This window comes from Pantherophis guttatus, chromosome 1 (assembly GCF_059756535.1).
Source record: "Pantherophis guttatus breed Tessera chromosome 1, ASM5975653v1, whole genome shotgun sequence".
Classification (NCBI taxonomy): Eukaryota; Metazoa; Chordata; class Lepidosauria; order Squamata; family Colubridae; genus Pantherophis; species Pantherophis guttatus.
Genome location: NC_142063.1, coordinates 77,350,248 through 77,375,881, shown reverse-complemented (window position 1 = coordinate 77,375,881; position 25,634 = coordinate 77,350,248). Strand labels below are relative to the sequence as shown.

General features: G+C 42.2%; 1 protein-coding gene across 23 annotated transcripts in view; it reads right to left on the bottom strand.

Annotated features, from left to right (window-relative positions):
• The window catches only part of PHF21A (PHD finger protein 21A), a 158,205-nt gene that overhangs the window by 55,224 nt on the left and 77,347 nt on the right, over positions 1 to 25,634 (bottom strand). For 3 of the 23 annotated variants that reach the window (XM_087876741.1, XM_087876733.1, XM_087876737.1), the window contains exon 6: positions 1,942 to 2,011. The exons of the other annotated variants lie outside the window; for them this stretch is intronic. The gene's annotated coding sequence lies outside the window, so the exon portion shown is untranslated. The remainder of the gene's footprint in view (positions 1 to 1,941; positions 2,012 to 25,634) is intronic. 23 annotated transcript variants of the gene reach the window in all.

Below are 25,634 nucleotides of genomic sequence, written 5' to 3'. Positions count from 1 at the left end.
TGCATTTAAGTTAACCTCTTTTCATATAGTCATAAAATATATTTTAACTGCATGAAAATAAACAAAAAAATTCATTTTGTTTTCATAAACTACATAAAGGTAGATATAGGTAGTTTATTGCCTGCAACTACGTTTATAAAGTAGAAAATTGTGAACTGATGAAAAGAGGGGAGTTCTCCCTGGAGCTGGATCGAGAGAATCCAGGATAGGATGGGTGATCATAATTTGCATGGGTCCCTCCTTCCTGGCCTGGTGCTTCCCAATTTGGCGAAGGTCTAGCAATGAAAGAATGTGACCTGAAAGATATAAGCTCCTCCCGGACTGTGGACCAGATGCTAGTAAGGGTGGGGCTGGATTCTCTCTCCCAGCCTCCAGTAGAAGAGGTGTTCAGGTAGGACCAACACCCATTTTAAGAGAAAATTTTAAGATGTATTTTTTTTCTTCCATTCAATCTCCAGCCATCTCCAATTATTGGAGACTGCTTAGACAAGTCTCTGACATTTTCCTTGAAGTGTTTTTCAGAAATGGTTTGCCACTGCCTCCTTTCTAAGGCTGAGAGAAAGTGTCTAGTCTAAGGTCACCCAGCTGGTTTAGGCCTAAAGTGGAACTACCGTAGAACTCAGTTTCTCAGTTTCTAGTGTGATACCTTAACTACTATATCAAAATGAAATAGTTCATGTTATTGTCTATTTTTGTTCATTGGCAAAAAGGGAGGTGGGGGGCTAAGAAACACAGTAGGTTTCAACAAATATTAAGCAAGTGGTTTATATGACGGGGCTTTCTTTCTTCTCCTCTCCAGTTTTCATATAGAAAATCAAACTTGGTAGCAGTATAGCAGAGATATATGATCAATAGAATTATATCACTGGATATAATCTAAGATAATCTTTTGTCAATGAAAACTTGTACAGAAACTATGAAAGTTGTTCAGAAATAGTTGCTGAGATTGCCATCTAGTGGGGTTTTTTAAGATTTTGAATCAAATCATGTAAATTATTAAAGAAGAATGAAAAATACTAAAAAGATTGAATCTCTTTCATTACACTATTATATTTCCATCAGAATTAAACTGTTGTGATGAATGCTGTATTAAAACAAAATGTTCCATAGAAAAGAGAAAACAAACACTTTGGAAAAGGTTAATCATTTCATAGTAGTTACTAATATGGCCAGCAACAGTTACATCAAATCAGGTAGATAGGTTGTATTATTTATTAACCTTTAGTGTTATTTACACATACTTCAATTTGCTATATTCAGCTGAAAATGTATATATATTACATCATCCAGTTGAAGAAGCCACTTGGATGAGCAGTGAAATATTTCAAACCAACAAAAATAAGTCCAGTTGCTATGATTCAATTTCCAGACAACCCTACCTGGTTGACTAAGAATCTTCATTGACATCATCCAGTTATTATCTTTACTTGATTACGTTATTTTTTTAAAACTATCATTCATACAATTAAATTATGGGCTATTGTATCTTTGTGTGAAAAAACAATACCTAGAACAGTTATTTTTCTGAGGTTTTGGAAACAAAAGAAAGCAGAGACATACTGAAAATAGACCAAAAAAATAAAAAGTAAAGTTCAGTGACATATATTTAAAATGATGCATGCCAGGAATTATTCAATCAATTTCTTAAAATATTGCAATCATATAGCTCTCATAAAAGTTCCGTGAAAGGATGAGAACAGAGGGAGCAATTAAGCATATCCATGCCTATAATGTTAAAATGGGTTATATTTTAGAGCTGATGCAAAGTACACTGAGGGTAGCTTTTTCAATTCAGTGAGCAACATGATAATTAAAATGTAAAATTATAACAACCCCACTGTGCTATAAGATTGCAGCTCAGCACACACTACCCCAACCTTAAATAAAGGCCTAATACAACTGGGCAACATGCATGATTGATGAAATGGTTTAGAACCTGACCTTCAGTATTCATTGTGAAGTATGCTACAAGGTTATCTTAATTCCAGAGTCCATGGACAACTCTTCCAGTCTGCAATTTGGGAATAATAAATATTGGAATTTGTATTTGCAGGGTTAATTTCACAAATGTTTAATATTAAGAATTGATTTAAAACATGAACTCATTGGCATCAAATATTCTGGGTGAGGGGTGGGGGAAGAGAAAATATGAGTTGCATTTAGGTCTTTACTAAACAACTTATGATTCGTTGGTTCATCATTTCAGAAATATTTCTTTATCTGGTTCCCTAATGCCTTCAACAGTGCTAGAGCTCCTAACATACTGCCTTCATTGGAAAAGCTGAGATACATTCAGAGCAATGGTGAAATGTAAAATTTGTTACTACCAGTTCTGTGGGTATGGCTTGGGGGGGTAATGTAATTGGGTGGGCGTGGCCAACTTTTTTTTCTTTTAAAAGCATTTTTTCTACATTTTTTCTATATTTTTTCGTCCAAAGAGGTTGTAGAAAAAATGCTTTTAAAAGGGTCTGACGATCCCAGCTGAGCCGCGTGATCATCAGAGGCTTTTTTTTTTTAACTTTTAAAAGCATTTTTTCTTCAGCCGAAAAAATGCTTTTAAAAGTAAAAAAAAAAAAAAGCCTCTAATGATTGTGTGGCTCAGCTGGGCATGGGGGGGAGGTTGCAGGGATTTTTGCTACCGGTTCTCCAAACCACCCGCCGCCATCGCTACCGGATCAGGCGATCTGGTCCGAACCGGGAGCATTTCACCCCTGATTCAGAGATGTTATCTACTTTGAAAATAACGCATATCGAATTGTATAGACAGTCAAACATCAACATAGAAAATGTTTTATGACATTTGGTATCATATAACAAACTGTTTTTATAATATTTATGTATTAAAATATGTTATGAAATCTGCCAAATTTCAATTCCACAGAAATAATCAGTCCTGGATTTTGGACGCATTCTGTAGGTATCTTGGTTGAAAATGTTTTGCCCTATAGTGGACTATTTCACCCTCTTAAAGGTTACAAGAATCAGAATTTTAATTAAGTATAGATTTTCCCAACTAAGGTCTGTCGTAGCCCTATTCTTCATCTGAAGGTATATTTTTAAAAAAGTTTCTCAATATGAAATAGAAAAGCAATCAAACAGCAGGAAAAGAACTTTAAAATATTTTAAAACTTATAACTATTTTAAACATTTGAATAAGCAAGAATGCTTTTGTGTAATACTAAAACAATTACTATTAAGTTCCAGTTATTGCTCTCTTTTGTTTCATTTTACATAATTTACCACTGTCTAGGAGTCATCTAGAAAAAGCTCTTGGCCAAAGATAAAAGCATAGACAAATTGGTGTAAAACATGTTTGTACAAGAATAAATACGTACAAAAAGACAAACACATATAAAGTGGGTGTGGTTTTGCTTCCCACTCTATGAGCATATGGAGAACTGAATCAATATTAGTTCATGCAACATTTTTCAATCACTAATGAGATTCAGTTTATCATCATAAAATAGAACTAAGGAGAAGTTGCCTGACAGTTAGAACAATTAATCAGTGGAGCGACTTGCCTCCCGAGGTTGCAGGTGCTCCATCACTGGAGGTTTTTAAGAACAGACAGGACAGCCATTTGTCTGAAATTATATAAGGTTTCCTGCTTGAACAAGGGGTTGGACTGGAGGACCTTACAACTCTGTTATTCTGTCTAAGGAATGGTCAAATGGTATATTCACATAAAGGTCTGAGAGCTCTAAAATGAAATACACGATGAAACTGAAAACAAAAATCAGTCAGGTAACTGATGGCTTTTTCAATAGTCAAAATATGAGATTTACTTTCTTTAAAAGTTGAAGCTTAAAGACTCTCCTGTTACAAATTATTTATTTTACAGAAAATTGATGATGCTGAATTATGGCAGAGTTAAGTTTCCCTTGCAAAATCAGCAAGTTTTTATTGTCTCAGATTAAAAGTTTAATAGGATTTTTTCGTAGCTGAAGGTTAATTTTTTTCAATTTCTCATTTACAGCATGCTGACATATATTAATGACACACTAGTTCATGAAAACCTTTCTGAATAGTGAGATTTTTGTAATGGTTTATTGACAACAAATGTCTATTTTCTTTTACTCCCTGATTAATTTGGCATATTACAAATAAAAATATTACAAGGTATTAAAATCAGATGTTGTATTCAATAACATGCAATCTTAAATAAGGTAAATAAATGCAACATATGCAACTCTTCTAATTCATACAGCGTTTCAAATCCAAATTGAATTGTAATCCTTTCTACTAAAGGAAATGATTTAGCAATTACTGAACTGACTGAATTGCTGTGCCCTCCAGTATAAATGACCACTTATTTCAGATTCAGCTTTCAACAAACAAGTGGCCATTGAAGTAAGTAAACACTTATTGGTTCTATAAATAACAGGCATGTTGACATGCAAATCTTATGATAACCGTCTGCCTGCAGTAAAACAGGGCATGAATTTATAATAATTTCACTAAAGCTACATGCCTTACTACAAATATCCACATCACAAGTTGCCCAATTTGAATATAAAATCTGTTTTGAACATAGCAACGGTAAGAGAATACCTGCAACATCAGTCCTCAAAACTCCAGTCATTCCCAGTATCCGTTGGTCACATGATTTCAATCTGCGCACTAGGCACCTGGCTTATAATGATTGCAGCATCCCACAGTCATGCAATAGCCATGTGTGACCTTTCTTGCCTATTTCCTACAAACAAAGTCAATGGGGAAGGGGCATTGGTCCTACCTGAGATGCTCCTTCTTATTGGGTGGAGACAGCAGCCAGGATGGGTTGTACCCGCCCAATCAGCATAAAGGACTGAGTCTGTCAATAATGATAAGTCCCGCCCTTGTTGCCGGGTAGACCAGCTTTTGGCGAAGACCTGAAGGAACAGACTCGGCGTGTGGGAGAATAGATAAGCAACAGACAAGGAGAGGCAAACAGGAAAGACAGAAAAGACCAGACTGGCACAGGGAGGGTCTGGCTGCTGTCTCCACCCAACGAGAAGGAGCGTCTCAGGTAGGACCAACGCCTCTTCTCCATTGTGGGTGGAGACAGCAGCCAGGATGGGACATACCCAAGTTCACTGTCCCGAAACCTGGAGGGGACCAGGCTGGTCTGAAACACTCTCTCCGGAGATGACCCGCTGCAACACCCATCGTCCAAACACGGCCTCCGCCGATGTAAACTTGTCCAGTTTATAGTGCCGAATGAAGGGGGCAGGCGAAGTCCACATAGCCATCCTGCAGATTTCAAACAACGGAGCCTGGGTAGCCCATGCTGCCGACCTAGCCGCACTGCGGGTGGAATGTGCGGTCAAACGGGAAGGTTGCGGAAGCGAGCGAAGATCGTATGCCGAAGCAATAATCTGCCAAATCCAGCGACCGATGGTAGATGACGAAAACTTGCTCCCTAGGGAAACAGGTAAGAAGGAGATAAACAGCGATTCCAATCTGCGGAAGGTAGCCGTCCTCTTAAGGTAGATCCGTAGTGCTCGCCTGACATCCAAGGTGTGCCAACATCGCTCCCGAGGGTGAGAAGGCCGAGGGCAGAAATCAGGGAGTATAAGTTCCTGCAATCGGTGAAAAACAGAATTGACCTTCGGCACAAAGGTAGGGTCCAAATGGAGAACCACGCGATCCGCGTGGAACACACAAAGATCTGAACGAGTGGACAGAGCCGCAATCTCTGAAATATGACAAGCCGAGGTTATGGCAACCAAAAAGGCGACCTTGCACAAAAGTAGTCTGAGACTGGCAGTCCGCAACAGCTCGTAAGGAGGACCCATAAGCGATTCCAACACCAGTGGAAGATCCCTAGTAGGGTATCTATGCAACACAGGAGGACACAGGTTCGTGGTGCCACGGAGGAAGCGACGGATCAGAGGATGCTGCGCCAAGGATGACAAGGACCCGCAGGCAAGTACAGAAGACAGCGTGGCCACCTGCCAACGCAAAGTATTGGGAGAAAGCCCATCGGCAAGTCCCTCTTGCAGAAAAATCAGAATATTCACAATGAAAGGCTGAAGAGAGGGCACACCGTTCCCGGCACACCAGGAGCAGAAGGCCCGCCAGGTGGCAGAATAAATGCGGTCCGTAGATGGACAGTGGGATGCCTGTAATGTCCGAATAACGTCCACTGGAATGTCTGCAGCTCTCAAAGTGCGCCCTGAACTGAATCAATTAGCGCCCCTAAATGGACGATACTAGTTGAGGGGATGAGATGGCTTTTTTCCAAATTAATGGAAAAACCATGGGCCACTAAGGTTTCCAGGGTAAACTGAATATCTAGTGCAGCTTGCTAAGGAGAGGGGGATAAAACCAAGATATCATCGAGATAACACAAAAGCCTAATTGAACGAACCCTGAGGAATGCTGCTAAAGCGGCCAAAACCTTCGTAAAAGTACGGGGGGCAGAGGAAAGGCCAAAGGGTAAGGCCCTGTAATGGTAATGCACACCCCCGTAGCAAAATCTCAAATACTGTCTATGGGAAGGGAGGATAGGGATATGTAAGTAGGCCTCTGTAAGGTCTATAGAAGAGAGGATATCGCCCATCCGAACACCGTCGAGTATAGATTTTAATGATTGCATTTTAAATTTACGGTATACAACGTACCTATTCAGCCGTTTTAGGTCCAAAATGGGTCGCTACCCCCCCCCCGAAGGTTTAGGCACAAGAAAAACTCGGGAATAAAATCCCGTCCCCCTTTGATCGGGAGGCACAGGTTGAATAGCCCTGATGGAAAGGAGATGCTGAACCGCAGCATCCATGAGTGCCCTTTTTTCAATATTATGAGAAAACGGAGAGCAGACAAAGGAGTCCGGGGGGGGGGAGGGAGAGAAATTCAATGGCCAAACCAGATTGTAAGGTGGCCAGGACCCATTTGTCCAACGTGGACTGCTCCCAAATGGCGGCGAAGAGGGCCAATCTGCCGCCTATAGGAGGACCTGAAATGCAATCAGCGCCGGCGCCGGATGGGACGACCTCCTCCGCCTCGAAAGGGCTGTTTGAAACCAAAGCTTTTGCCCTGGAGAGACCTATCCTGGGGGCCTCATTGCCTGCCAAAATTGTTGTAAGGCCAAGGCGCGGAAAAAGACAAAGACCCCCCCCCATTAGCACCTCAAAACTGGGGGTGCGAGGCATAAGGCGAGAAACGGGATTCCCCTCTACGATACACCGCAGCCAACACCTTCTTCTTATCCCTAGTTTCGGTAAGGAAGGGCTCTAAGGCATCACCAAACAAACGAGACCCCCTGAAGGGGACCGAAGCGAGGCGCCACTTGTGTCTGGCGTCCGCCTGCCAGTGGCAGAGCCAGACTAAACGATGGGCAGCAACCTAGGGTAGGGACTTAGCGGCAAAACGGGCGGCATTTAGGGTGGAATCTGCTGAGAACTGAACCGTTGCGACTATCTTATTCAGGTCCTGCTTGGCCCATACGTCCTCCGGTGGCAATTTATCTTGAAGTCAACGCAGCCAGAGTAGAGTGGTACGGTTGAGAAGAATGCTGTGGTAGCAGCCCTGATTGCCCACGCTGAACCCTGATGCGCCCTCTGGAGAATCAAGTCAGAACGGCGCTCATCGGGGCGGAGGCCCTCATCGGGCTCGCCCGGGACGTTGGCATTGGGCAACAAAGCAGCGACCGGAGCGTCAACAGAAGGAATCTGGAGGAGAAAGTCTAAATCCGAAGCAACATTAAAATTCTTCCAGTCGTTTGACAAGGGAATAGGTGCAGAACCTGGTGATGACCACTGTCATTTTGACGATGTCCAAGAAGAGACGTGGAGCGGGAATAGCCGTGACGGGCCTGACCGGTTCTGCAAACATTGGATCCAACGTACCAGTTGCCGGAGAGGCTACTGGCTCCGAGGAAGGTGAGGACAGCTGTGCCGCATTCACAGCCTTGAAAAGCAAGGATTTAAATAGAGATTGAGGAAAGAGTCCGGTAAAGGCTGGTTGATCCGGGGGGAGGTTTTCATTGTCCAACAACCCGGAATCGCTGTAATCGACATCAGCGGCGGTCGAAGGCTGACTAGCGTGATAACACGTAGGGGAGTCAGGCGCCCTGGTTGAATGAGTACACTCTGGAACGGTCCGCTCCGGCGACACAGAGGAGACAGAGCGGACGGAACCAGCCCTACTAGAAGCCCGGAAACCCGCTGACAGCGACTTTTGCACCGCGGCCTCAATGAGCCTTTGCAGCTGGTCAGGGAGAAGTTGACAAGAAATTGCCTCGTGAGGTGGAGCAGGAGTCGAGGGTAAAGTGGAGGGCTCCTGTGAAGACGCAGGAACCACAGAAGCTGGTTACGCGGAGGAATCAGAACCCCACAACTCTGAAGTGGAAATGTCAATGGGACAGTCCCGCAGAGATAGTTGATCGGGAGTAGCAGGACGAGGAAAATCCACAGGGTCCGGTTTCCAACAGCGGCTGGTATCTGAGGACTGGAGGAGGACAAACGAGCGCTTGCCTTGTCGCAAAGCTTGGTCAAAACTTTGTCCCTGCGTTTCTCAGCCTTGGATGAAGTAACAGCATGTTTGTGCGATTTGCTATGTGAATGCGAAGGCTGAGTGACTAGAGGAGGCTCAGGCGAAGCCTCTCGAGCTGATCTATGGGTAACAGACGAACTGTCTGATTGGCCATGACCGGACGCACCGGCCCTCCGGCCGTGCATTAATTTAGAAACTGCCTTAGGCATCGTGATCAAAAGGCTGGATAAGGCAGGTAGCAATCAAAGCCGGGCGAAAACCAATAGCCTGTGGGAGCACGAAAACTCCGCCAATCCATAATAATGCTCAGCACGAAGGCAACAGGAAAGGTCGGGAGTGCAGAAACTCCACAAAATGGCCACCGCGCCCCAGGTAAAGGTCCAGAAAATGGCAGCCGACAATTTGCCTCAATTGGGGAAGGGCACTACAAAGGCAACTGAGCGGCAAGAAAACGGGAGCGCGAAGCTCCAGAGAGTACGAGTCCAGCTGAAGGGGCAGCTGCAAGGAGATTAGAAACGCTCCACATTAAACAATGCCGGTGGGAGCACGAAACTCCACTAAATGCAAGCCCAGCCAATGCACGCTGCTGGGCTACAGGCACGCCACTCCCACGATGAACACAGCACAAGCCACCAAGCCGCTCCTGACAGCATCGGAAAACACGCGGCGTAGCACAATGCGGCTGAGATTGCAGTCAATCGAAGGCAGAGACGTGGCCTTTCCCTGAAGTGACAGTTCACCATCCAGCACTGAGAAGCCCCAAAATGGCCACCGCCGTTATAAAGGGCGCGAAATCCAAGCGGCAAGTAGTTCTTGAATCTATGCCGTTCGTGGGAAGGGAGAACGAAGCCAAATAACAGCACGGCAATGTCCAATTAAACCCTTCTGACGCGCTACTGTGCTCCCCAGGGGAGCCAGGTAGAAAGAACACACACCCCAGCTACCAGCCAAAGCTAGCCCCAGGGGTGAAAAAACCAGCACAGGGAAGACAGAACTCATGATCGATTAAGGAAGTCCAAATCAATCAGAAGCCAGGATGGATGAAGAGAAATATGAAATCAAACAGTCCAAAGTCGGAAAAACCAGAAATTAGTAACAGAAATTCCACTCTCAATTCCACTCATGAACTGAGAACTACCAAGGATTATCTGTATACCTATCTTCTGCTATCTGTAATTTTTTAAAATAGTAATATGCACAATTGTTCCAATGTAAAATGTTACACAAGAGACTTGCATGAGTATAGAATGTCAATTAACAGCAGCATTAACAGCAGCTTCTGACCACTCCATTTTTCATGCGTCCTTTGTTTATTTACATAATAAAGTTTTTGTATATATTTTTCTTCAATTGTAGTAGTTAGAATATCCATAACAGGCACTATTACACCTATTTGTATGATTATTCAGATCAGTTTGACATCAGTATTTTTGTGTTGTATGTGCTGCTAAAATACTGATTTACATATTTACAAAGCTGCATCTTGAGTTAAAAATTAAGCATTACATTTCAGCACTCACACATTGGGAAGAAAGGGATTTTCTTGGGTCTTAGAATCACAGCACCGGAAAGGTCTTTTAATCCAACCTCCTTACTGATGCAGGAGTCCTTAAGATAGGTGGACTTCAACTCCCATACTTCCACAGCCAGTGATGCTGCCTGGGGAATTCTGGGAACTGAAGTCCACCCTTCTTAAAGTTGTGAAAGATTGAGAAGTATTGCCTTATACCATTCTGGACAAATGGCTGTCCAATTTTTTATTATTATTTTTTAAATCTCCAGTGATGGAGCATCCACAACTCTGGGAGGCAAATTGTTCCACTGATTAATTGTGCTCACTGTCAGGAAATTTCTCCTTATTTCCACATTAAATTCCTACTTGACAAACTTCCATCACTGCTTCTTGTCCTGCCCTCAGTGCTATGGAGAATAAATTGATGTCTTCTTCTCTGTGACAGCCCTTCAAGTATTAGAAGATTGCTACCATGTCTCCAGAGTCTTCGCTTCATTAGACTAAACATATCTAGTTCCATTAGTTGCTCAACATATGATTTAGCTTCAAAATGTACAGACTTTAACAATCAAATGATTTTTTGCGCCAATAAGTTGTTTTCTTTTACTCCTAATGACCACATAGATTTTCTCCATGATGATCTCTTTTACCTAGCTCTTCTAATGGTGCGCTCCTCACCACTATAACTAGTGAAGAAGCTACAAAGAAACTAAATTGCTCTGGGACTTTAGAATTCAGACAGTCAGTCATCTGTCACATAACACCCTAGACTTAACAACTGTTGATAAGACAGATACAAAAATCTGGATAATGGACTTGGCAGTACCTGGAGACAACTGAATAGAAGAGAAAAATTGGAGAAGATAACAAAATACAAAGACCTGCAAATAGAAGTAGAACAACTATGGCAAAAGCAAGCAATGGTAGTACTGTGTTTCCCTGAAAATAAGACCCAATTGGAAAATAAGCCCTAGCATGATTTTTCAAGACGCTCGTAATATAAGCCCTACCCCCAAAATAAGCCCTAGGTAAGATCATCAGCCAGACAGACACATTTAGTACTGTATTTCCCCCAAAATAAGACATGACCTGAAAATATGCCATTTTTGGAGCAAAAATTAACTTAAGATCCGGTCTTATTTTTGGGAAAACACGGATACAATTTCCTTGGGTGCAATCCCAAAACATCTGGAGCACCACTTGGACACCAAATTCACCATCTGTCAACTGCAAAAGACATCTTCACTCAGAACAACTTACATCCTGCAACAAGATAGGTAGCAGCATCAAACATCCAGATTTGCCTATCCCGGGTCCTTGGAAAGGACTCGCTAGGTAGACAAAAAAGCCAAATCCAGTTTGAACATCTGGCTGATTGTGCAACAAACAATAATAATATAATCAATTTAATTTCTATATACTCCATCAGGCGAAGTCCATGTATAAAGGCATCATTTTAGTTAAGACAGCTGTGAAGAAATAACTGGAGTAGCAGAAATTGATTAAAAATTAACAAAGTGTAAAATGAAACCAACTATCTTCAATAGTGAATCAATTTTGATTGCAATCTTTTATACACTGAAACACAAATACTAAATTAATTAGCATTCAATTTTCTATTTGAGAGTATCTTTTCCCCACTTTTCTATGTAACATTCTTTCCATGAAAATATTTAATAACTGGCTCATACAAATAATCCTTGATTTATGACCACAATTGGGATCAGAATCTTAATTCTTCAACAAAGTGGTCATTCAACAATCTCGTAAGTCATTAAGTAAGCAGATTCTCAGTAGACCTCAGAAAGATGTGGAAAACCCTGGGAGGCAGAGTGCAGGCTGAATGCTAGTTGGGAGGTTCTGCATGCAGTGTGAGTGCAGGAAGGTTGGGAAAAGAAACCACAGCTGCCCATCTAACCCAACGGTGCAGTGAAAATGTGTCATGACCTGGGAACTGTCAAATGCCCAGCAAGGTCCAAGAGCAAGGGGCCCCTCCACAAGGGGCCAAATGTCAGGAAGCCCCAGTCAAGGCTTGCTCTGAGACAGGAAGACAGGAAGCAGGTAGGCCACAGGAATGAGGCAGCCGTTAAAGCCACTGCACTCTGTCTTTCACCAAGCATGGCAACCACAACCAAACCACCCTGCCAGTAGCTTCCCTCATAAACAACACTTACGGTTTAACACCCTGCCTTCACCTCTCAGGGTCTTGAGTCCTACCTGCCTGCAATTGTTGGGGACTTTGGCCAATGGGGGAAGAGATAGGTAGGTAGAAGGAACTGTAGCACTCCATGATTGCTCGTAAGAGTATACAGACTGCTAAATGCCTGGATTTCAAGGACTACTTGTACTTTAGAATCCTGCTGTCCTAAAATTTTGCTTCTAGTCAAGAATAGCTTTTTCTGCATTTTGCTAAATTACCATGAAAACCAAGTGAAATAGCAACAATTTTCATTGTAATTATTTTAAAATGTCTGCACAACTAATATTTAGCTTCCTGAACACCATTTGGATGTACTTATAGATCTTTGGCTGGTAATCACAAAAGTAAACTAATTTAACTTATTTTATTTATTTATTATTTAACTTATGTTCCATTTTATAAAAATCATCTGGTTTTGCAGATATCTACTGGCTATGCTGCACACATGAAAGGAACATACAAAAGCATGGAACTGTTGTTGAAGCACATCCAGTACATCAAGTACAAGTGGAATATTTGTGGAGATCTAAAAATGATGGCTCTAATGCTTGAAATGCAGGTCAGATATATCAAGTATTGTTGTTACATAGGTGAATGGGACATCCGTGCAAGAGAGCCACATTACATAAAAAAAAAATAGCCACTCTGAAAAAATTGGGTTCCAGGACAGAAATATGTGGCACATGAATAACTTCTTGAAACAAGAACTGTATTTTTTGCCTCCACTTCATATAAATCTTGGACTGATAAAAGATGTTGTGAAAGATATGAACAAGGAACATGATGGTTTTCTTATTTGAGACGAAAGTCTCCAAGAATAATATTGTACAGATTAATGAAGACATTTTTGTTGGTCCACAGATCAGATACATCATCAATGACAAGCAGTTCAAAGATCTGTTAGTGGAGCTAGAGAAAATCACCTGGAAAGCATTCAAGGATGTCATTGAGAATTTTCTTGGAAACTGTAGAGCACCAAACTACATTCAGCTGGTTGGCAAACTTATTACAGCATGCAAGACCATGAAGTGCAAAGTGTCACTGAAGATTCATTTTCTGCATTCACACTTGGACTTCTTTCCCAAAAATCTAGGTGCAGTCAGTGACAAACATGTGAAAGGTTTCATAAAGGTATTGCTATAATGAAAAAACATTATCATGGCAACTGATCCATCAGTGCTGGCTGACTATTGTTGGACACTGCAGTGAGATGCATTGGACACCGAGTACAAAGAAAAATTAGCAAGAAAACATTTTTGCTCTATTGAACTCATGCAGCACATCAGAAATATTACACAATTAAATACATTATAGTCTTTGAAAGTTAATATTTCTTAAGATTCCTTTTTCAAACCTTTGGAACAATTTGTCCAGTGTCATAATATTTAAGTAATGAATGTTACTTTTCAATGTAATTTTGTAAAGATATAAACAACACGGACTGATATGGTGAAACTACATAGTATTTTCTTTAAATTTAAATTTAAAGAGCACGAGCATGTCAAGCAAAAGTAAAATAATGCAAATGATGAAGCAGGTGAGGTTTTCAACAAGACATTTTTATTAAAAATTGCATATGTTAATTAAAAGACCCAGCACTTAACATAAGCTGCCAAACATTTGTCAAAACAAGTTTCTTATATTACCCTAAAGAGCGTAAAAAAAATCAGTAAAAATTCCAGAATAAAACACATCACAGCAACTGGAATTGGAAAAAATGCAATACATTCAATCAGAGAAGTTGTTCAGTATTCATCTAAAAATAGCAAAGAAGTCTCTACGTGGTAGAGCAAATCCAAAATCCATTTTTGGTAAGTCAAATAAATTCAGTGGCAATACAACTGATATTTATTTATCTATAGATAAATAATAAAATCAATCTTTACATTCACCAGCTACTGAATTTTTAGAGCAAAAGGATGAGTGAAAATACCTTAGGTTAATTTGAAACAAATCAGTATTGATTAGTCCATATAAGGTGTGGAGGTTTTAAGAGAAGTACTTGCCCAATAGTTGATTTTGAAAGAAAATAAAGCAATCTCTATATTGTATATGAGGAGAGGATAAAAAGGAAACATTTTCTTCTTTAAGGCTTAGTAGCAAGTCTATAGCTAATAAAGATCAGTAAAACAAAAATAGAGATGACTTGATACTACCTAGAGGTGTCCTAGACAGCCTAGTCCTCTGGGAGCACCAGACTGCTGATTCTCATCTATATGGTCACTTTGAAAATGTGTATGTATGTATGTATGTGTTTGTATAGATATGCCCACATAAACACACACCCACACTGCACTTTTATATTACTATACTCAAGGACTGATAAAACAATCTAAGCATTCCATTTTGACAACAGATAATTCCAAGCATATACCCATTCAACAAATAATTAACAGATCATAACCAAAGCACTGAAAATATGATTTTTTTTAAAAAAAAAATATCAAATTCATATTTAAAAAATTCACCTACTTTTAAAAATATTCTCTTCCCTTTATTTTTGGCTCCCCATAATTCCCCTTTGAGACCAGCAACAGTTTTTATCTTCCTTGTGTTTTCAGGGAGGCTTCTATTATAACAAGTAGTATTACTTATTACGGTACTTAGTACTTATTATGTACTTTAAAACTTATTATTATGCCTGTGCTATGCTAGGCTAGGCTAGGCTATGCTGTGTCGTGCCGTGCCGTGCCATGCCATACCATATACCATACCATACCATACCATACCATACACCATATAGCACACTACACTACACTAACACATATATGCCTACCAAGCTATGTGTGTTTCTTATTTCTAAACAATCTATTCTTCTTTATTTCTTGAATCTTCATTGCTCTGAATCAATACGTAGCCACCTTTAAATTGGCTTCTGTTGCTATCAGCTGCTTTGCTAAACTGTTGTTGAAGTGTTAGCATGGCAGTTTCTCAGTCTAGGCTGAGAAGAGAAAAGGTGCTGTCAGCCCTGGAAGCCATCTTTTCTTTGGATCTTGAGGGCTGCCACATTTAGTGCTTGGGAAATTGGGAGGGGGAATGGTATGGAGTTGGGAAGATATCTACCCATAATAACATTCTTTTCACTGAGAGTCAAGGACATTCTGCCCTGCACCTGAAGTGGCGTGACTGGGAGGCATCTCCAGTTGGGATGGTGCATTGATTGGACCATGTGATGGACATGTGAGTGCTGGGGCAGGGACTTGGACTTTATTTTGGGTGGGGAAAACCTGGAAGTTTTCAGATTCGGGTTTTCCCAGATGTGCCAATATGACATCTTTAATAAAATGGAACTTTGAGGAACTTCTAGCCTCGGAGTCTTCTTTTGTTGGGGGTGTTACTTAGAACCCTGACAGTTGCTTTACCAGCTCCTGGCTGGCTGTACACATAGACTGGAACTTACAAATAGTCACTTAACGACTGGAGTTGTTATGATGAGCTCACATTCAGAATCAAAGGAGGGGACCGATGATGAGCAGCCAACGCCAGAGCCAACTTCAGAAGTACTGACAGATAAGCAGCCAGCTCCAATGCCATCAGACAGACTGCCGTCTAGTACACAGGGGCAACTAAGGAGTTAGGGTAAAATCACAGAAATATACCATCACTCTCTGAAGACGAGTGTGTGGAATTACTGCCCACTCCCAACGCAAGACTCCAAAGAGAGTAGAGCAAAGGGATTCTGTGAGAATCCTTCTGTCCATGCAGAAGGAATCTCGCCCAGCTAAATGTGTTACAGAATTGTGTTAAAACGGAACAACAAATTCAAGTTCTCTATTGACAACAACCAGCCGTTAAGGCCCATTCCATGTGCTTTGGCTTGGAAATTCATAACCCTGACTTTGAACCTGGACTGGCTGAAAAAATCTGTTACAAACGTGGACCTTCAGACTTCACCTGACACCACCTTCTACATGCTGCTTTGATTTGGAAAACTTGCAAGCCAAACTTGCTAAATCTGAGAAGGGGAGGCAAGGGAACAGGGACTTGTCTCTATGCTGCAAATGTGTGTTTCCAAGCCTAGTTTAGTACAGAGAACAAAACCATCCCTTTGTGTATTTGTATGTGATTGCCCTGGGATAACACAAAAGTTACACACAACATTCTGTTAATTTATAATCTATACACTGCTTCTCCCTCTCCCTCGCATCACATAATCACATTTTAAGCACCAGTTTCAGCATCCACAACTGTGATTTATAAAAATTTGCCATTTTCTGACAGAAAACAGCAAATTGCTTTACAACTTAATAAAATAGTCATCAAATTGAGCCTGGACACTTGGTGGCTCACTTAACAACCACAACAACTTATGACCAACATTCCGGGCTCAACCGTGGTTGTAAGTTGAGAACTACATGTCAGCAGCTGGACTAGTGAAGCTGCTGGGCTCAGCTGGTTTAATTAAGTCCAACTCTGCTCCTCCTTTACCCTCAGTTGCCTGTTGAGTTGACAACTGTTCCAGTCCTTCAACTGCAAATTCTTCCTTTCTGCTCCCCTGCACAACACAAATCTTCCTCTACATACCTAGATTCTGTCATTCCCAGCATTTTCCTTTTATAATTGGAAACCAGGTGTGATGCAATGCTCTTTGTGATGCCTAAAAGTCCCAGGGGAGAAAACAAAGCAGGAAGAGCTCATGCTGGCCACTGCAAACTTTTCTTTCCAAATCCTATCATGTAAAACAATGAAAGCTATGTAATCTTGTGTAATAAGTACCTTGCTGCAGCTCACTGATATATCTGCAGTTTTCATAGCTTTTTTTAAATACAGAGGATTCAGTAAGAAGTCTTCAAAAGATATGACTATTCTTAAGTTATGACTATGTGCACCTGATTTCAGAGAATGACTGGTAGAACACTATATCTTTATCTTCTTTAGTATAAATTTCCAAAATCCTCAGTAGACTATTTCTGAATATAATTAAAAAGTTCATGTTTTCTGCAGAAAGGGTTTCATTTTCTTATTTCTTAAATGTGAAGAGAAAGTATTTGGGAATAATTCAGTGGGCAAATTCGCTTATATCAGCTTGGAACTGGTGAGAAAAAGAAACAGTCAAAATATTGCAAGTTTTCAGCAATCTTATCACAAACAGTTTTTTAATTCATCTGATATTTTAGAATTATTTCCTAAAATCACGTGAAAAAATCAGATTTTCAGAAGACTTGGCAAACTCACAAGATTCCAACAATTTAAATTTTGCAGTATGTTACTCAAGATTTTATTTATTTATATTTATTAGCTGATCAACTCCAATGAACTCTTAAATTCCCCATCATGTATTAATAAATTTTGATATGTTAACTATTTATCTTTGCCTGTTATTTCTTTTTTATAAAATGTTTCCTGTGCTGAGACCTACTCCTCCCATGAAGTTTTAAAATCTACATTAAGTTTACCATGCCATAAAAATCCATGCCAACCAATCTCAGTTATGTTCTTCTAATTCTAGTATTATCCTATAACTATAAAAAGGCATTATCCACCCTTTTTTTTAATCCAGACCAAACAGCAGGCTGCAAAATAAAATTTAAAATCAAGCTATCCTAATCCTCCTCTTTCTTTCGCATCTTGAAGAAATTTATATTTAACCCTTGATTTTTTACCTTCATATAGTAATCTAGGTATACATTTTTGCCATTGTTTAAAAGGTGCATCGTTTTTCAAAACAGGTATTACATTCATTTTTATCACAGAAATTCTCCCAAACAATGATAATTGTAATTTTCCATCTTCAAATTATCCTATTTTCGACAGATTATATGAAGATAAAACTCTCTGGAGAAGGCTCTAATGCTCGGAAAGGTGCAAGAAAACAACATAGATGGACTCAGTTATAGTGCCAATAGGTGCATGATTGGAAGTTCTAAAGCAGTGGTCCCCAACCCCCGGTCCACGGACCGGTGCCGGGCCGTGGAGTACCTGGCACCGGGCCGCGCAGCGGCCGGGGGACATGAACGCTGCAGCGCAAAGGCTCCTGGGCCGTGCGCAATGGGCCGTGCGCAAAAGCTCCTGGGCCGTGCCCCCACCCCTGCGCGCGCTCAGCGGGCCGCGGCGATAAAAAGGTTGGGGACCACTGTTCTAAAGAACCAAGTTAGTTAGGGATACTCATCAGGGACAAATATCTATGTTGTTCTCATGAGTCGATATTGTCTGGATAGCACATAATCAATCAATCAATCAATAAAATAAAATCAATCAATACTACCCTATTTACTAGGCTTCAGAATTAGAATAGAATAACAGAGTTGGAAGGGATCTTGGAGGTCTTCTAGTCCAACCACCTGCTTAGGCAGGAAACCCTACATCTTCAGACAAATGGGTTATCTAATCTCTTCTTAAAAACTTCCAGTGTTGGAGCATTTACAACGTCTGGAGGCAATCTGTTCCACTGATTAATTGTTCTAACGGTCAGAAAATTTCTTCTTAGCTCTAAGTTGCGTCTCTCCTTGATTAGTTTCCACCCATTGCTTCTTGCCTGCCCTCAAGTGCTTTGAAGAATAGCTTGACTTCCTCTTCTTTGTGGCAACCCCTGAGATATCAGAACACTGCTATCATGTCACCCCTAGTCCTTCTTTTCATAAGACTAGACATATCCAGTTCCGGCAACCGTTCTTTATATGTTTTATCCTCAAGTCCCCTAATCATCTTTGTTGCTCTTCTCAACATCAAAAATATATGTTCAACATCAAATGATGTTGATATATTTTTCAGCTCTAAAAGTCATTTGTTTCATTACTATATTGCATTATATCTTTCCTTTAGAAGTTCAAAGAAGTAAATATTTTAACCTCACATAATAATCTTATGAGTTAGAATAAAAGACAACGACAGGTCAAAACTTCCCTAGTAAGGGTTATCATCATTTGGATATATAAAGCTGGATCTTCTTAGTCCTAGGCTAAAACCTAAGGTGTCATACACAGTGGAACACTTACAGAGCCTCTGCTGGTGTCACGTCAATCTTCTCCCACTGGAACAGACTAAAAAATGAATGTACAAATTCATTCTGTGCTGTTCTAAACTTCAAAGGACCAACAGTTCTACATTTAAATATTTGTTCTATATTAGATAGTGCATCATTACATAATGCTCTATTTCTTGAACAACTTTCCCAAAGGAATTACAGCTAGTACTTGCAAAACATCAGACACTTAAAACAACTGTGCTAGCTCAGAGTCAGAAGTAACAGTTGCAGTAAACTGCAATTGGTTAGGGATGATATGTGTCAAATTACAAAATTATCCTAAATTTTTGTACATAGAATTCTATACTGAAAAACTGCAAAAGAGATGGGCCAAAATAATGAACATTTCTATTTTCTGAAGAATCTCTCTCCATTTTAATATATAACTCTTTCTCAAAAAGTTTTGCATCATTGGCAATCAACAAGTCTATTTATAAAATATTTCAAAGCATAAGTTCTGGCCATTATTTATATCACCAACAGCTATATTATGAAAGATATGCCAAATATTCTTTATTTTGCAACAATCTGTTTTAAAGTCAACTACCTTTTACAAATTGTTATGCTTTTGTAAAAATGAAAACAATGCTTGCTAGGACCAAAAGGTCGAATTTTCTTTATAAGGAAAAAGAATCTCACAAAGTTCCATGAAAATGTTGGTTTTTTACATTTTACACAAATCAATGGTATCTTTTTGCTTTACAAGTACTTAACATGTTCTGCTTGTGTACAAGTCAAATGAACAAGGTAAAGTTAAAATGATCTTTTGAATATTTAAAAATTTCTGAAAAAAAGTTTAGTTTATTTAATTTGTATCCCGAAGGACTCAGGGCAGTGAACAGCCAAACAATAAAATACATAGATACAAAAAATTTAAAAAACCAAATAAAATCAAATTAAACCATTTTGGCCCAGAAAAATTAAAACACCCCAATAATTTAAAAACAGATTAAAATTTACATTTTTAAAAAGAGGGAAAAGATTAGGCCAAGCCCGCCTGGTGGAATAAAAAGGTCTTCACAGCGCGGCGGAAGGTGCGCAGATCCGGGATCCTCCGTATCTCTGGGGGGAGATCATTCCAGATAGTACGTGCCCCCACAGAGAAGGCTCTCCCCCTGGGGGCCGCCAGTCGACATTGTTTGGCTGACGGCACCCGGAGGAGTCCCTCTCTATGGGAGCGTACTGGCCGGTGGGAAGCTATTGGTGGTAGTAGGCGGTCCCATAGGTAACCAGGTCCTAAGCCATGGAGCGCTCTAAAGGTGGTAACCAAAACCTTGAAGCGCACCCGGAAGACCACCGGGAGCCAGTGCAGCTCGCGCAGGAGAGGTGTTACATGGGAGCGCCATGTCGCTCCCATTACCACCCGCGCGGCCGCACTCTGTGCCAGTTGGAGCCTCCAGGTGCTCCTCAAGGGGAGCCCCATGTAGACAGCATTGCAATAGTCCAGGCGGGAGGTGACGAGGGCATGAGTGACTGTGCATAAGGAGTCCCGATCCAGAAAGGGACACAACTGGCGAATCAGGCGGACCTGATGAAAAATTCTCCCGGTCATGGCCATCAAATGCTCTTCTAAAGACAGCCGTGAGTCCAGGAGGACACCCAAGTTGCGAGCCCTCTCTGTGGAGGCCAATGATTCGCCCCCCAATAGTCAGTGATGGGGCCAACTGACTATATCGGGACGTCGGAAACCACAGCCACTCGGTCTTGGATGGGTTGAGCCTGAGCCTGTTCCTCCCCATCCAGATCCGTACGGCCTCCAGGCACCGGGACATCACTTCAAGGGCATCGTTGGGGTGATCCGGGATGGAAATGTACAGCTGGGTGTCATCAGTGTACTGGTGGTACTTCACCCCGAAATCACGGATGATCTCGCCCAGAGGCTTCACATAAATGTTGAACAGGAGAGGCGAGAGGACCGACCCTTGCGGCACCCCACATATGAGGGACCTCAGGGTCGACCTCTGTCCCCCTGTCAACACAGACTGCGACCGGTCAGAGAGAAAGGAGGAGAACCACCGCAACACAGTGCCTGCCACCCTAACTCTTCCAACCGGTGCAGCATGATACCATGGTCGATGGTATCAAAAGCCGCTGAGAGATCTAACAGGACCAGGACAGAGGAGCACCCCCTGTCCCGAGCCCTCCAGAGATCATCTACCAACGCGACCAATGCCGTTTCTGTGCTGTACCCAGGCCTGAAGCCCGACTGGAACAGATCCAGATACGTAGTTTCATCCAGGTGCTGGGGGAACTGTTGTGCAACCACACTCTCAACAACCTTCGCCACAAAACAAAGGTTGGAGACCAGACGATAATTAACCAACATTGCCGGGTCCAGGGAAGGCTTCTTGAGGAGAGGCCTCACCACCGCCTCTTTCAAGGCAGCAGGAAAGTCACCCTCACCCAACGAAGCATTTATAATCCCTGGAGCCAGCCTCGTGTCGCCTCCCGGGAAGCCAGCACTAACCAGGAGGAACATGGGTCCAATAAACAAGTGGTCGCGTTCAGTCTACCCAGAATCCTGTCCACGTCGTCAGGGGTCACAGGATTAAACTCATCCCAGATAACTTTCTCAAGACCTGCCCCAGTCCCTCCCCCTGAGACTACGCAGTCAGAGTCCAGATCTTCCCGAATCTGAGTGATTTTGTCATACAGATATTGAACAAAATCCTCGGCTCTACCCTCCAAGGGGTCCTCCCAAAATTTCTGGTGGAGCAGGGAGCGGGTCACCCTAAACAGGGTGGCCAGGCAATTATCTGATGACGCAATAAGAGCAGCGAAATAGCTACATTTCGCTACTTTTATCGCCACTAGGTAATTCCTAATATGAGATCTTACCAGTGTCCGGTCAGATTCAGAAAGACTGGCCCTCCAACTACTCTCTAGGCATCTTTTCCAGCGCTTCAACTCCCTCAGTTCCTCAGTGAACTAAGGAGCTAAATGAGATCGGCGCCGGGTCAGAGGCCGCAAAGGCACGACCCGGTCCAGAGCACCAGCAGCTGCCCTATCCCAGGCAGCCACTAGGTCTCCAGTCGAGGCGTGTGCCAGAGCCTCAGGAAATGGCCCAAGCTCCATCTGGAACCTGTCAGGTTCCATCAGGCGCCTGGGGCGGAACCATCTTACCAGCTCCGCCTCCCTGCGGCGGAGTGTAGCGGTTCAAAGGTCGAGACGAAGGAGAGAGTGATCAGACCATGACAAGGGCTCGGTGACTATATCCCCTATCTCAAGATCACTCAACCACTGTCCAGAGACAAAAAGCAGATCCAGCGTGTTTCCCCCCGTGTGGGTAGGGCCATGAATTAACTGGGTCAGGTCCATAGCTGTCATGGAAGCCATGAACTCCCGAGCCACCTCAGACGTCTCGCCCATGGACGGTAGGTTGAAATCCCCCATGACCATAAGCCTGGGGGTATCAACCGCCACCGCGGCGATGACATTGAGTAGCTCGGGCAGGGCTGCTGCTGCCACATGGCAGGGAGTCAAGTATGTGATCAGCAAACCCATCTGAACCCCGTGGCCCCATTTCACAAGGAGGGATTCACAGCCGGTTGTCTGAGGAACCCTCGGTTTCAGACCTTCCTTAATGATAACCGCTACCCCCCCCGCCCCTCCCCTGTGACCTCGGCTGATGGAATGCAAGGAAATCTGGTGGGCACATTTCAATGAGGGGACCCCCCCCTCCTGGCCCAACCAGGTCTCCGTAATACCTGCCAGGTCCGCACCCTCCTCCTGAATAAGATCACAAATGAGGGGGGCTTTATTTACTATGGACCTGGCATTGCATAGCATCAGCCGAAGGCCCAGACCCTGAGGGTCTATGCAACCTGGGAAATGGGTGGAGCCTTGGGGGCCGGAGCACGCCATCGCTCGTAAACAGCGAGTGCGCGCTCACCTAACACGATATGGCCCCCTGCTCCCACCATATCTACCCCTCCCACCCACAGTATTGATGTTCGAAACACTATCCAGATGAGCTCTGACCCCCCCCTCGATCCTGGGCCCCCCACCCCCCTCGCCGTGCTTCGCGGCCAGACCCAACCCCAACCCTCCCCCTTGTGGGTTTTCCCCCAAGCCCACAGCCTGAGTTCTAATTTGACCCTCCCCCTCCCTGGGACCCCTTAAAAATTTAACTAAAATATTTGATAAAAAAGCCCTCAACCCCCTAGTTTTCACATGCCACCTCTCTGGGTCCCAAAACCCGTCATTGATGTGGGCCCTCGATAATGATGAGGGCCACATCTGCGAGAGGGGGGAATCTCGCAGTACAAGAAGATCCGCAGTCGTGTACATCTCCGAGTGCAGCGATGGAGGAAGGGGACTTAATCAGGGGTCTCAAGATGTATCATGGGGCCATTTGTTCATTGATGTACCATTGGTATCTCTACTGTCCTCCCACGACAGTAGGAGGGTTCTGACAATTTTAGCCAATGGGAACAGCGTCCAGTCCACCCTCTCACGGCTGGACCCCCCGAGGGGTCATAGATCGAAAAGTACTTCTCCCAATGGCGAAAGTCCTGATGTAATAAAGGACCCCTCAGCAGTTGCATCAATTAACTGACCCATGGTCGGAGGGAAATAGTTTATCAGTCTATTAGTCCATGAGTCACGCCAGGGGCAAAGATGGAAATCCTTGGCAAAGTCTTGTACTCCAGATTGTATCCGAGTAAGTCCCGATGAAAGGGAAAAAGAAGGGAAGGGGGAGGAGGAAAACAGGGGGTGGAGAAGAGGGCGAACTTCTTCAATCAAGGGCAGATAACAAGCTCTTTATTTGGCAAACACAGTCCCAGGAGGGGGGAGGAGAAAGAAGGTTGGTACCCGTGCAATGGGGAAAAACCCCTCCATCGCTGACCAGCCCTATCTTCCTCAGTTCTTCCGGGATAACAACCTGCTTCCGAGCCCCAGCCCCCATTGAATGCCACAGGGGGCCTCCAGGTCCTCTGCAGCCGCCACAGATCCTCTGGGAAGGAGTCTCTCATCTCCGGACTCAGAAGACTGCTTATGCCCTCTCAGGGCAAAAGAATTAGTAAATTATAACAGTACGTTCTATTCAGCAAAAAATGATGGGAAAGTTCCCCATCATTTTTTTCTGCGGTTTCTCCACATGCTGTTCAAAAATATTTTGAAAGGCCCTCTAATCATTTGGAGCAGATTTAGATGTAGAGCACAGATGTCATGGCGTCACATTGCCATCACATGACGTATCGTGACGGTTTTCCCCTTGCGGAACTGGGGTGGGCGTGGCCTGCGCATGACGCATCCGGCCCACGGGCCACCAGTTTGACATCCCCAGTGTAGAGGGAACTACTATAGGAGAACATTTAATTTGCAAGCAAATATCTGTTCTACCGAGAGAATATTAATTTTAGACATAGCTCAATATAGACATTCCTCCCTGAATTTTGTGCTTTCCCATATACAGATGAAACCAAAATACTGTCTGCTTAATGTCACACTTCTTTCATTATTCTTTAAAGTTTTTTCTCAACTATAGGGAAAGAAAAAATCTAATAAAAATGATAATCCTTTAAACTGCAAATAAAAGTACAAAAAAAATATTCTTCACTTGCAGAATGTCATAAAGGTCAGTGACGCATGTAAACCAATTTTGTGTCGATCTTATTCTCATGATCTCTCCAGAATAAATGTGTCAAAGTAACTTCTATGTATTTTAGTTTGAAAACATACGTTAACATTATATTTAAAATAAGAAAGTCTCCCCCCCGACACACACACAATTAATATAAGGGCAAAAAAATGTTTGTTGACTTATTCCATGGCTGCCTGGGGTTGGCAATTGCTTCAAACCAAAACAGCAATATAAATAGACATAAACCAAAAGCCACAAATTATGAAAGCAGAAAAAAAAATAACAGGAAGAAAAAAAACTCCATTCATTTCTTTATCTCTCTGTTTTTCCATTTATAATATGCTTATATTTATGGCCTTAAACTACAAGTTTAAAAATTATCTAGGAAAGAAAAGGAAGTAAAATAAAAAAAACAGAAGTAAAAATAAAGTTGTACTTGTAAAAGTGCTTTGGGGGCATAATTTAAAATACAATTTGATTTCCAGCAACTTTACCAATATTTGCAATAAACTAGAGTGTTTTTAATTACTGTCTAAAATAAAGCACAGATTTACAATGATAACAAAAAGGATTTCTTCCACCAACTACTACAAAAGGAGGGGTGAACACAAGGCAAAAAACTTGGGACAAATAAAAAATTAATACCGTTGAAACTTTACAAAGTTGTGGGTTGTCATTTTGTTATAGATTCTCCTACAGTATTACTAATTACTCCAGATAAATATTGTGACAAAAGGAAAGGAGGTCACATAACCTTTGGACACAGCAACGGTCATAAACACGAACCAATTGCCAAACATCTGAATTTTATGTGATTATGGGGATGCTGCAAAGTACATAACTGTGAAAAATGGTCATGTCACTTTTTTCAGTGCCATTGTAACTTTGAATGGTC